At 42.2% G+C, this 12,819-nt stretch overlaps 1 long non-coding RNA gene across 1 annotated transcript in view; it reads left to right on the top strand.

Moving 5' to 3' along the window:
* LOC119515381 overlaps positions 1-10,914 on the top strand; it is a 150,088-nt gene extending 139,174 nt beyond the window's left edge. The window contains exon 3 of the long non-coding RNA XR_005213020.1: positions 10,429-10,914. This is a non-coding gene — a long non-coding RNA (uncharacterized LOC119515381). The remainder of the gene's footprint in view (positions 1-10,428) is intronic.
* Positions 10,915-12,819: the final 1,905 nt, after the last annotated feature.

Consider the following 12,819-nt stretch of genomic DNA (forward strand, 5'->3'; position numbering starts at 1 on the left):
CAACAGTTTCTTTAATTTCCATAAGATCATCCATTTTTTTATTTAGTCTTGCAATGTCTTCTTTATGCTCTTCTAGGGTCTTCTTGATTTCCTTTATCTCCCGTACTATGGTCTCATTGTTCATCTTTAGTTCTTTGAGTAGCTGCTCTAGGTGCTGTGTCTCTTCTGGTCTTTTGATTTGGGTGCTTGGGCTTGGGTTATCCATATCGTCTGGTTTTTTCATATGCTTTATAATTTTCTGTTGTTTTTGGCCTCGTGGCATTTGCTGAACTTGATAGGGTTCTTTTAGGATTTGTAGACCAATTAAAGTCCTTATCTCTAATTTATCAGATCTACAGCTTCGTGGAGTACACTTTCTCTAACTAACCGGCAGGTGGCGTCCACGAGCCACCTGTTCTCCACAAGCCAGTTCTCCCCTGCTTAGCCTTTTTGGTGAGTGGGGGAGTGAGTCTTGTGGGGTCCAATTGGTGTACCAAGCTTGCGTGTGTAGTTGGTGTTGCCTGCCCTGTATATGGGGCGTGTTTCTGGGCAGTCAGGGAGTGGGGGGGTGGCTCTAACAATCAAATCTCCCTGGTGATCCTAGAGTTTTAAAGCTGCTGCAATAGTCTAATCCTTCAGTTCAGTCCTGCCACAGTTTGTCTCTGCCGCTGACCCACAAGTCCTTGGTATTGGCGTATGGCTCCTGAGACTTGCAAGTGGGCCCCTCTTCCAGGCCGTGCACCCCGGGTCCTCTGTTGAGGGATGACTGTGCTATGTCACGGTGAGTGCCGTCCCCCCAGGGCAGTTCTGGGCTGCTGGGCTGTGTAGGGAGGCTCCCAGTCTGCTGAAATGATGGCTTAATGGGGCTTTGTTAATTCACACTGCTCTACCTTCCCAACTCTGGGACAATCAGCTGAGGTTGCAGGGAAGGCTAATGTCCACGCCCAGTTTTGTGGTGTGTGCCTGTTATTTGAAGCACTTCCGTCACACTGGGTTGTCTGGGGCAGTTCTGGGCTATGGGGCTGGCGATGGGCCGGAGCGTTTCCTGTCCACCAGGATGATGGCTGTGAGCGGACACCCCCGTTTTCTTGGGAAGTTGTGGTGTTTAGTGAATTTTCTCAGCCACTGGATTATTGCCTTTTGTCTCAGAGCTCTCCTAGTTCTGCTCTTGACTTGACCTGCCCAAATAGCAAGTCTTTGAAGCTTTCTGTATTGGGCTTCTTAGAGTAATTGTTTTAGAAAAAGAAAAAAGGATTAAAAAAAAAAAAAAAGAAAACAAAAAAGAAAAAAAAAAACAAAAAAGGGGCCCTCCTCAGAGATCTAATGGGTTATTGAAATGCTAAGAGACAAAGCAACCAGGGCCATTAAGGAAAGGTCCACAGGGCAGAGAGATCAGCTTTTCTTCGGGATTTGCATATGCGCCTCAGGGCCCTTCCCCTTTCTATGTTCACCAGAACTCCAAAAATCCTCCGCTTTTATTTTGGAGTTTTTCGTGTTGTTTTTTTTCTATGCCTGTCTCCTCTCTGCTGGGCTGGCTGCTCTCAGATTCTCTGGTGTCTGGTCTCAGTCTATCTATGGTTGGAGTTTGAATCAGTAGAATGAGTTTCCGATAAGGGCTGCCACTGCAGTTCTCCCTTCTCCTTCCTGGAGCAGACAGCCCCTCCTCCCCCGGGACTGAGCCTGGCAGGGAGGGGCGCGGGTCCCCTGGCCGCAAAAACTTACAGATTTCACTGATCTCAGCAGTTCCACGTTTTCATGAGTGTTGTATGAAGTATGCCCAAACACAGATTGCTCTGTGGTGTCCAGTCCACGCAGTTCCTGGCTTTCTACCTACTTTCCTGGAGGAGTAACTAAAACATACAGCTCACCAGTCTGCCGTCTTGCCCCGCCTCCCTCTGCTGCCATTTTGCTATTTAATCTTTGTCTTACAATTTTTTTGTCCCTCAATTCTTCCATTAATGCCTAATTTCATAGTTATTTGATATTTTGTATTGTACCATATTGAGTAAATTTTCATTTCTTTCTGGATATATTTTTCATATATTGTCCTTGTGGTTACAAGGAGTTAATATTTAATATCCTAAATATATAACAGTCAGATTTGATTTGACATCTACTTGACATACTAGCATACACATACACTGTTTCTATCTTCCTCCAACCCCCATCTTTTTTTATACTTTTTACAAATTATCTTTGTACACTGTATGTCCCAAAACCATAGGTTTATCATTACCTTTTATGCATTTGCATTTTAGTACCTGTAAGAAGAAAGAAGTGGAGTTATATATCAAAAAATAGAATACATCCATCATGACTTAGTGATGTTTCAAATTATCAACCTGCTCCAAAACCATGGGCAGGAGACCCACACATAATTGACTTAACTCCAGGGAGACTCAAACAGGGCCTGAAATTTAATTGCACCAAATTCCTTCTGTCCCCACAGCTGTTTTCTGCACCTTAATTCCAGGCTTCTTTCTGATGAGAAATGTGATAGTTCACTTGCCATAAGCAAAGGAACTCACAGGAAGGAAACCCCTGCTGAGTTGGCAGCACCCTGGGAGGTAGTGATCCTTAAGGCAGGCAGGGGAGGCCAGGGAGCCAGGGAATAGCCCTGAAACACAGAAGATCCACGAAGCCAGACAGAGTGGCCAGAGGAGTGGCCCCACAGCTGGAGGTCATTAACAGCCCAGGGTTGCATAAAAAGCAGCAGGATGGCTAGGGATGGCTTTGGTCAGGCTGCCAAAGTCACTGAACTGAAGCGTGGCCCCTGAGTTCACTGACCCTTTCCACACAGCAATTGCTACAGGTAAGTTCAAAGGGGAATTGCTTCAGGAATCAGATCATATAACTCTGCTTTGCTGATAGAAGGATGTCATCACTAAAGCTGGAAAGAAAATAAGCCACTGATGAGGACATATTTTATTAATAAAGTCAACTTCTCATTTTCTATAGGTTGTTGGCAGAATTTTCTAAGACAGTAGATGATCCACAAGCCATTTGTATTTGACTTTGAAATTTGGGGTGGAATTTTACAGTGGTAGAGTTTAACTTCCTGATTATGTTATAGTTGGGTTGAAAATAAAAATAATCAATAGTCATTGGGAATGCAAAGAGTGATGGATGGGGCACAAAAGGAACCAATTGGGCATTCAGAAGTTGTCATCAATGACCTACAAAAGGTGGTGGTGGGGAGTCATAAATGAATAATTCTAACCACAGTTAGAAGCTGGTTCTTCACAGAAATTGGGCACAGAGCATCAACACCAAGCTAGGCTAGGGAGAGAGATTTCATTGACCAGAAAACTTCTGAAATCTTTTCTATAGCTGGTTTATGTCCTTTCAGAGAAGAGTTTATTTTCAGTCTCTGCTTTCCTTTGGCCTTTAAAGTTCTTTCTCAGAGAAAGTCAGTTCCTAGTCAGACTAGGGCCAAGTATGTAAGATTTTTCAGTTTCATCTCTATCCAGAGGTCTAACTTTAAGATGGTCTTGCCCAGGGCTAAGTATCCACTGAGAGTACTTTCATCACAAGTGCTTTTTCTTAGGCAGGTCCAGAATTTCCCAATTTGGCTTTGAGAAACTCATAATTTATTTTATAAACAGTAGCTACAGGCTTTATCTGTCACTGATGTTCTTTACAAAATCAAGACAAATGCCATAACAGAGTACCAGTCTCTTGGGTATGGCAGGGTAAGGAGTGTTTCTTAATGGTTTATTATCAGTGCAAAATATAACTGGAGGACATCACTTACTGTAAATGACCTTTAAGTGGGAAATTACTTTGAATTTGTTTTACCACTTGAGAATGGGACAGGACCATTACAAGAATAAATATAGTTTTTCATCAAAGGCCATATCTCCAAGTTCAAAAGAGGAGAAAGAACAATTATTTGCAAAGTTCAGTCCTTAGAACCAATTCTACTCTGCTTGTTAAGGCATTTCCATTTAATAAGCTGAGTCTGTTATTGCTTGGAGGGGAGATGAGAGAGTCCATTTTCAGAAACCTGTCTTCTTGGGCTCTCAGAGCCCTGTTTGGATCGACTTGTTTTAATGAATTTCATTCATTCAGCCAGCCTCCATGTATTTATTGAGCACCTATTATGTGTGCCACCCTATCCTAGGTGTCAAAGAAGTTGCAAGAAGAGAAGTCTTACACAGTGTTGTAAAACGCTTATACAAACTTGCAAAGGAGGTAAATTGGCCTGTTTGGTTTCTTTAATTTACTTCCAGTACTCAACATCCCCAATTTCAGTCCCTATATCTCAGGCCTGATTTACTGTCATGTGCCAGACTTTCTGTTTCCAAAAGTATAGGACATGTACTACTTGTGGTACATGAGATGAGTTTTGCAGGTGATGGTTTTTCATGGTAGATAGACAAGTATAAAATAATAATCACATAGTGAGAAAGTAATTCCTTTTCAGTTCACTTTCATGCCTTGATTAAGCTTAGAAAATCTTATTTGGAACTAATATGCCATTAACATACTCCAACAACACTTATTAATCTCCTTCTTAGCCAAAAAAAAAAAAAAGGATATCAGATGTGGAACTTTCTTCTGGCCACAGTAGCTCTTTAGAATTTAATAGTCCTGTTGTGCTAATGTTTTTCTAGAATTATATTCTCTTTATGACAAATGACACTATGATATACATTTTCCTTTTTACATGAATGTATTTAAGTTTTGGTAAAATTAGTTGATTTAAAGAAAAATTTTAAGTAAATAATACTATGGGTAGTATAGGAGTATGGTTGAAATCCTGAGACTGCTATTCAGATGACTGAAGTTTGGGAAATATGTCTTTTTCCCAAGTCCAGCCCAACTAAGGTTACTGTTTATGGCCCATTCCTATCCTCTTCTTGACCTAAACCAACTCAAGATTGTGATAATAACTAATAATGGCTTAGAATATTACTTCCCTCCTAATAAGCATTACAATAGGGCATTCAGATCCTGAACCTAAAAGGATAATTTACTGGTAGAAATTTTTGAAAAGGCAAAACATTTTTGTAGTAAATCAAACTTTCATGGTAATGCTAATAGTGAATGCTGCTATTTGAGCACAATTCTTTGAGCACAACTCTAATCCTCACAAGTCTGATGCATTTTTCAGATGAGGAGACTGAGGCACAAAGAGATTTAACAACTTGTTCTTGGTCACACAACCAATAAGGAGCAGAGCCAAGATTCAAACCAGGGTTTTTCCACTCTATCCTCTGTCTCTCATGCCCTGAACCTCTGGCCATATGGGTACCCACCTGCTCCACAAGGATGAAAAAGTCTCAGGAACACAAGGGAACATTCGAACAAGTAAACACTAATATAACACAGTGAAACTCAGAAATGCTGTAGAAATATATTCAGAGTGAGTGAGTCCACTTGGAAGAACAGAGGACTCTACCCCATGAGTGGGGAGTCTCCTCACTGCCTTCATCTCTGTGTCCTGCCTCCTTCCATACTGTCTCACAGACCTCCTTGTAGGGAAGGCCAGCCCTAATGCCTCTGCTGACCCCAGGCACTCAGGAAGGAGCGAGTACTCTTGCTCTTGCTCCCTTATTTCTGCCTCTGCAAAGGATGCCTTCTTCCTAGCATGTAGCCCTTCCTCAGCTGGGGCTAGTGGACTGCTGCCTTGAGGCCACACAGAGGCAGGCAGACCGCACCTGTTTCCGGAGAAGAGCCCCCTGCAGAGTTCTTGCCAGCTGTCCCTGTCCCCCAACAGCCTTTCTAACCCAGGGCCACAGGCCAGCTGTGCTCTTAACCAGGAGTCTAAGCAAGAATTTCAGGTCCTTTAGGAATCATACTGTCAGGCGAACCTGGGGCTTCAGGCCAATAACTGGGATTGTTCTCTGTGACATGGTGTAGAGGTCGAGTGGAAAGTGCTCGGTCCCCACAGTCTGCCTGTCTGATGGATCAGATCTGTTGCAGCCTTGGCATCATGGGTATCAACACAATAGCGCCTTCATTTTACCAGTTAGTTTTCAGAACCCCTCGGATGAGGATGGAGTCAGATCATGGATATGAAAGCAGTCGGTAAACTCCAAAGACTATATTACCAAAGTTTTCCTGCCCATCCCAGAGTTTAGTCCTTGGATCTCTGTTTTTTTTCTCTGTTCCCATTCTCCCTGGTTGATCTCATGTGTTCCATGGTTTTAATTATGAGTTATATGTTAATAACACCTTAATCCACATGTCCAGTTTAAGACGTCTCCCTAGAGGTTTAGATTTTTATTTCTTACATTCCTAGATACCTCTATTTCAGTGTCCCACATATACCTCAGAGTAAAGAGAATTCATCCTCTTCCTCACAAATCCCTGCTCTTCGTTCTGAATTCTCTACCTCATCTCATCAGTGATACTGTTAGCCACACAATCAACCGAGCTAGACACTGGAGAGCCTTCTGTGACTCTTCCTCTGCCCTCACCCCCTTTCATGCAAGTCTCTTCTATCTGTTGCTTCTTCCCCAACCTCACTAATTCAGATGTTCATTTGTCTTTCCCCTCTACACTATTGTGCTCTCACTTAGATTATTTTCCCTGGTGTTCTAGTTTGCTAACGCTGCCGGAATGCAAAACACCAGAGTTGGATTGGCTTTTATAAAAGGGAGTTTATTTGGTTACACAGTTACAGTCTTACGGCCATAAAGTGTCCAGGGTAATACATCAGCAATTGAGTACCTTCACTGGAGGATGGCCAATGGTGTCTGGAAAACCTCTGTAAGCTGGGAAGGCACATGGCTGGCATCTGCTCCAAAGTTCTGGTTTCAAAATGTCTTTCTCCCAGAACGTTCCTCTCTAGGTTGCAGTTCCTCAAAAATGTCACTCTTAGTTGCACTTCGGGTATTTGTCCTCTCTTAGCGTCTCCAGAGCAAGAGTCTGCTTTCAACAGCTGTCTTCAAACTGTCTCTCATCTGCAGCTCCTCTTCTCAGCTCCTGTGTGTTCTTCGAAGCGTCCCTCTTGGCTGTAGCTCCTCTTCAAAATGTCACTCACAGCTGCACTGAGTTCCCTCTGCCCATCAGCTCATTTATATGTCTCCACTGATCAAGGCCCATCCTGAATGGGTGGGGCCACACCTCCATGGAAATACCTCATCGGGGTTATCACCTATAGTTGGGTGGGGCGCATTTCCATGCAGACAACCTAATCCAAATGTTCCAACTTAATCCCCATTAATATGTCTGCCCTACAAGATTGCATCAAAGAATATGGCTTTTTCTGGGGAACATAATACATTCAAACCAGCACACCCGGTCTCCTTCTGTATTAGTTAGGTTCTCTAGGAAAACAGACTCAACAAGAGAGATCTATAAACGTTAAGATTTATAAAAGTGTCTCACGCAACTGTGGGTATGCATGAGTCAAAATTCTGTGGGGCAGGCAGCAAACTTGCAACAACAAAGAAGATGTTTGACAAACTCCTCAGGCAGCAAACTGGCAACTTCAATGAACTCCTCAGGAAAGGCTTCGCTGGTCAGCCGAAGAAGTGAAGGTCCTCTCTCTGTGTCGCTTAAAAGTCTTCAACTGATTGGATTAAATCCAGCTGATTGCATTCTCTCTTTTGTGGAAGACATGACCTTCATTGATGTAATCAGTCACAGCTGCAGCCAATTGACTGCTGATTTAATAAACCAGCCTTCTAGTTTATTAACCAGCCACAAATGTCCTTGCAGTAATGGTTAGGTCAGTGCTTGCTTGACCAGATACCTGGGTACTATCACCTGGCCAAGTTGACATATGAACCTAACCATCACACCTTCTTCCAGATGGGTCCCATCAATCTACCCTCCACTCTTCTGCTAGCATGATTTTTGTACAGTTAAACCTGACCATAAGACTTCCCTGCTTAAAAATCTTCAATGCCTGGCATCGTGTGATGGAGAACATCTTCTTGACCAAAAGGGGGATGTGAAATGAAATGAAATAAGTTTCGGTGGCTGAGAGATTCCAAAAGGAGCTGAGAGGTCACTCTGGTGGGCACTCTTACGCACAGCATAGATAACCTTTTTAGGTTCTAATGAGTTGGAATAGCTAGCAGTAAATACCCGAAATTGTCAAATTACAACCTAGAACCTTGAAGACGATTGTATAACCATGTAGCTTATGAGGGGTGACAGTGTGATTGGGAAAGTCATGTGGATCACACTCCCCTTTGTCCAGTGTATGGATGGATGAGTAGAAAAACAGGGCAAAAAAAAAAAAAAGCAGTGTTCTTTTTTTGCTTTAATTGTTCTTTTTCACTTTAATTTTTATTCTTATTACTTTTGTGTGTGTGGTAATGAACATGTTCAAAAATTAATTTTGGTGATAGATGTACAACTCTATGGTGGTACTGTGAACAATTGATTGTATACTTTGTATGACTGCATGATACATGAATATATCTCAATAAAATTGAATTATTAGAAAAAAAGAAACTCTTCAATGACATCAGAGGATAAATAAAACCCAGGCTCCTTACCCTGATTATATGCAAGCCCTCCCTGTCAGCCTCTTTTGGCCTCCCCTGCCCCCAACCTTGTTTCTCTCTGTGTCTTTCCTATTACTGGCCTTTTTGTCTGAAATGTGGCCTCTTTTCTCTTGTCACTTCTTCTGTCCTTCCCCCCATAGCTAAATCCTATTCATCCTTTAAGATTCAGGTTAGACATCACTTCTTTCAGGAAGGTTTCCCTGACTAATCCCATCCCCTGCTCCATTAGGTGCTTATATTTATATACTTCACATAAAACTCTGTTATTACACACAACTCATTTACTATTGTTATTTGTTATTTCTTATTATGATAACATTACACTTGCTTGTCCCCTCTCCAGGACTGCAAGCTCTTTGGAGACAGAAAACATGTCTTTATATTCTGTTTCTAATAGAGCGTGGCATAAATAATTGTTTGAATGAATGTTTGTCAGAAAAGTAGTCTTAACTTTTAAAAAATGTTTTCAATGGTAAGAGATGAAAAGTTACATGGCATTCAGTTGGTGAACTGAATCTATTTTAAGTTTATGCCAACAGTTGTATAGTGACACTTGCTAAAACAATATTCCTTAAACATTCCAATGCCCAATTTGGTGATTGTCTTCTCCTCTTTTCTCCCCACTATGGGGTCTCCAAAGAGCTCAAACTGGAAGAAGCAAACACATCCAGCCCTATCAGATCTATTCTTCTCCCTATACCAACTGCAGAGCAGAGCTCTGGTGTGACCACCTGGGGGCGGTGCAGACGTGCTGATGGGTTTACAGCAAATCCTGAGGATTTGAGGAAATCCCTGAGCAATCCCAATCCTATGTGCTGCTTCTGCCCAGCTTCCTTTCCTCCCACTTCTAAGGGATGTCCTTGGCTAAGTACACCTTTGACTCAGGCTCCCATTGAATTGGTGGGGAAACAACTGGAATAGGTGCCTTGTGTGATGCACCCTCACAAAGCAGCATGCACACCCATATATGTATCTTGGAACACTTCCAGTCTCTCACGCCTGGGAGGTAGGATTAAAAGAATCAAGCTGGTGAACTTCTTAGCTGCGTTTAATAGGATTGCATAAAAGAATGCTCTTGTTCATGGAAATTGTATACGTGAATTATATTGTTTGTTCAAGGATCTGTGCAGCTAGCTCTCATATGTTCAGAAGACAGAGCAATAGATGATGGATGATAGATAGGGAGGGAGGGAGGGAAAGAAAGAAACGGTGGTGTGACAGGATGTCAAAGTTGGTGTATCGGGGTATCAAGGGAGGGGGGTCGGGGTATGCTGGAGTTCTGAGTATGGGTTTTGTATTATTTTTGCAACTGTTCCTGCAACTTTGAATTTATTTCAAAATAAAATTAAAAAAAAAAAAAGAATCAAGCTGGAGCCTGTTTGAGTTAGCAAACCTAAACACTTTAAAGGAAAGTATGGAGGCTTGTGTTAACTGTTAATAGATATAACTTTGTTCCATGATATACAAGTCATGAAGCATCACATTTATTTAGTTTTCTTAATTAACTATCCTTGACTCCTATCCACAAACTGGTAGAAAATCCAATCTTTGTTCTTTTTCAGGAGTTTACAGATTTGTGGGGAAGAAGTCTCTCAGGCTGTGCTTGCCACACTTGGTGCTCTTTGCCCATAACAGTGATCTCTTCTAGGACGCTTCTTCCAGACCCAGATGGGGACAGGGGCCTCTGCTAAGGCTCCCAAGCAGCAGTGCTTTCGTTCATCCCATCTAAACACACAGTAATCCCCGTTCAAGGTTCTGCCATCGCAGGGGTCTGGGGGAGAGCTGGAGCAGGCCCTGGCCACACAGGGAGGCTGCAACGCTCCTTAGCACTGTCCTTCTCCGAGCCAGGCTCGGGAAATTCTGTCTATTCTGCCCTCCTCTAATCCTGAGTCCTCATTTCTCTCAGACAAAACAGTTTTATAGCCTGGGCTGATTTCAAGAACAAAAACCTATTGATTTAGTTTTTTTCTTTTTCTGATAGGAGAAGACATGATGTCCAGAGCAAAAAGCCATGGTTACTCTTTTTGGAGTGGGAGTTTGGAGGAAGAAACATTTCATTCTTTCATGACGACCAGAAATGGCTGACACCACAGAATATAAGGTAATTTCTCCAGCAGTTTTCCTGCCAAACACCTTGCTCCAGAGTAAGGGGCCTCTCCAAAAAGAGACAGTAGTCCAACCTGGGAGTGGATCTCCACAGCAATAGTGCTCCAGCCTCACACTGGGGGGAAAGGGCGCTTCAGGTTGGAAGTAAGCAGCAAACTTAGACTCCCCCATCTTCTGCATGGTGTCCCAGACTAACTGGGGAGAGTGGAACTGCTCCTCTGAGGTTCCAATTCCCTGGGGCTGGCCTACTTTAGTCTTTCCCATTCTCTGATCTTAGAAGGGTTTTTTTCTGTTGTGGTGGTGCTGGTGGTTTTAATACAGTTTTATTGAGTTTTCTTCACATAACCTACAGTCATCCACAGTGTACAATCAGTTATTCACAGTACTATCATATAGTTGTAAATTCATCACCAGAATCAATTTTTGAACATTTTCCTTACTCAAAAAAAAAAAAAAAAGTGAAAAAGAATACCTAAAACCTTCCATCCCCCCCATCCCACCCTATTTTTAATTTAATTTTTGTCCCAAATTTTCTACTGATCTGTTCATACACTGGATAAAGGGAGTGGGAGCCACAAGGTTTTCACAATCACACAGTCGTACCATGTAAGCTACATAGTTATACAATTGTCTTCAAGAATCAAGGTCACTGGGTTGCAGTTCCAGAGCTTCAGGTATTTCCCTCTAGCCATTCCAACACCCTAAAAACTAAAAAGGGATATCTACATAGTGCATAAGAAAACCCTCCAGAGTGACCTCTCGACTCCAATTGAAATCTCTCAGCCACTGAAACCTTATTTTGTTTCATCTCTCTTCCCCCTTTTGGTCAAGAAGGCTGTCTCAATCCTACCATGGTGGGTTCAGGCTCATCCCTGGGAGTCATGTCCTTCGTTTCCAGGAAGACTTACACCCCTGGGAGTCATGTCCCACATAGGGGGGAGGGCGCAAGTTTACCTGCAGAGTAGGCTTAGAGAGAGACTGGCCACACTCTGAAGGGGTTTTGAAGAATCCATGAGAGGATGACCCCATAGCCCCATCTAGCCCTTGAATAATGGAATAATAGAAGAATTCTCCCGTCACCATGGATTTCTTTTGCATACATTTTTAGTTTTTCAATATTGTATTAAAATATCATTTATTTTGATTACTGAAGATTTTGGATGAGTGCCTTTCTCCTCTCACCCTAGTCTGGCCCTGAGTGGGCACTGTGTCCTTACTGCAGGGACATTTCATGACTGGATAATAAACCAGAAGGCTGGTTTATTAAATCATCAGTCAACTGCTTGCACCTGTGCTGATTACATCAATAAAGGGTGTATCTTCCACAATGAGAGAATTCAATCAGTTGGATTGAATCCAATCAGTTGAAGACTTTTAAGAGAGAAGACAGAGAACTTTTACTTCTTCTTCAGCCAGCCATCCTCTCCTGGGGAGGTCATTGAAGACCATCGCTGCCTGCCCTATGGAATTTGGACTCATGCATCCTGTCCTATGAAATTTGGACTCATGCATTTCCACAGTTGTGTGAAGCACTTGTATAAATCTCACATTTACAGATATCTCCTGTTGGTTCTGTTTCCCTACAGAACCCTGACTAATACAGTACCCATCCCATTTTCATGTAGATGTTTTTATATACATCTCCCTATAAGATGGTGAGCTCAGTGAATGGCTTGAGAACTCAGGCATGAACAGCTTCTGCATTTATTTCCTCTCCCTATCGTCTTCAGTAGTGGTATCATTCATCATTCATCCCAGCTCTTAGCATAATGCTGGGCACATAGGCATTGCTGAACAATCGTTTGTTGAACATGATGAAAGCTGAAAACCATCAAGCAAAATGTGGTTGTTCTTTTCATTTTCTATTTCTACTTCTCAGGAAATTTTAGTTACTGGTTCCAATTTGCTCTCCTGATATTCTTTCTGGTCATATTTATCCCATTCCAATTTTACCTAGCTTTCTTGGTTAGTTCTACCCACCATAACCCTCCACTCATTTATCTACTTATTGAGCATATATTTATTGAACATCTGCTGATCTGCAGGCACTATCCTAGGTATTAAGTATACAGCAGTGAACAAGACAGAAGGGAAACTGTCATGGAGCTTATGTTATGGTTAGAGAACTAAACCAAAACAAGTAAATAAACAACAATTTCAAAGAGTGATGAATTTCAGGAAGAAAATAAGGTGATGTTATAGGGATGAAGTGGGTTAACTTTAGAGAGGTTGGTCATGTAAGCCCTTTCTGAGGAGGAGATATTTG

Source organism: Choloepus didactylus, chromosome 19 (assembly GCF_015220235.1).
Source record: "Choloepus didactylus isolate mChoDid1 chromosome 19, mChoDid1.pri, whole genome shotgun sequence".
Classification (NCBI taxonomy): Eukaryota; Metazoa; Chordata; class Mammalia; order Pilosa; family Megalonychidae; genus Choloepus; species Choloepus didactylus.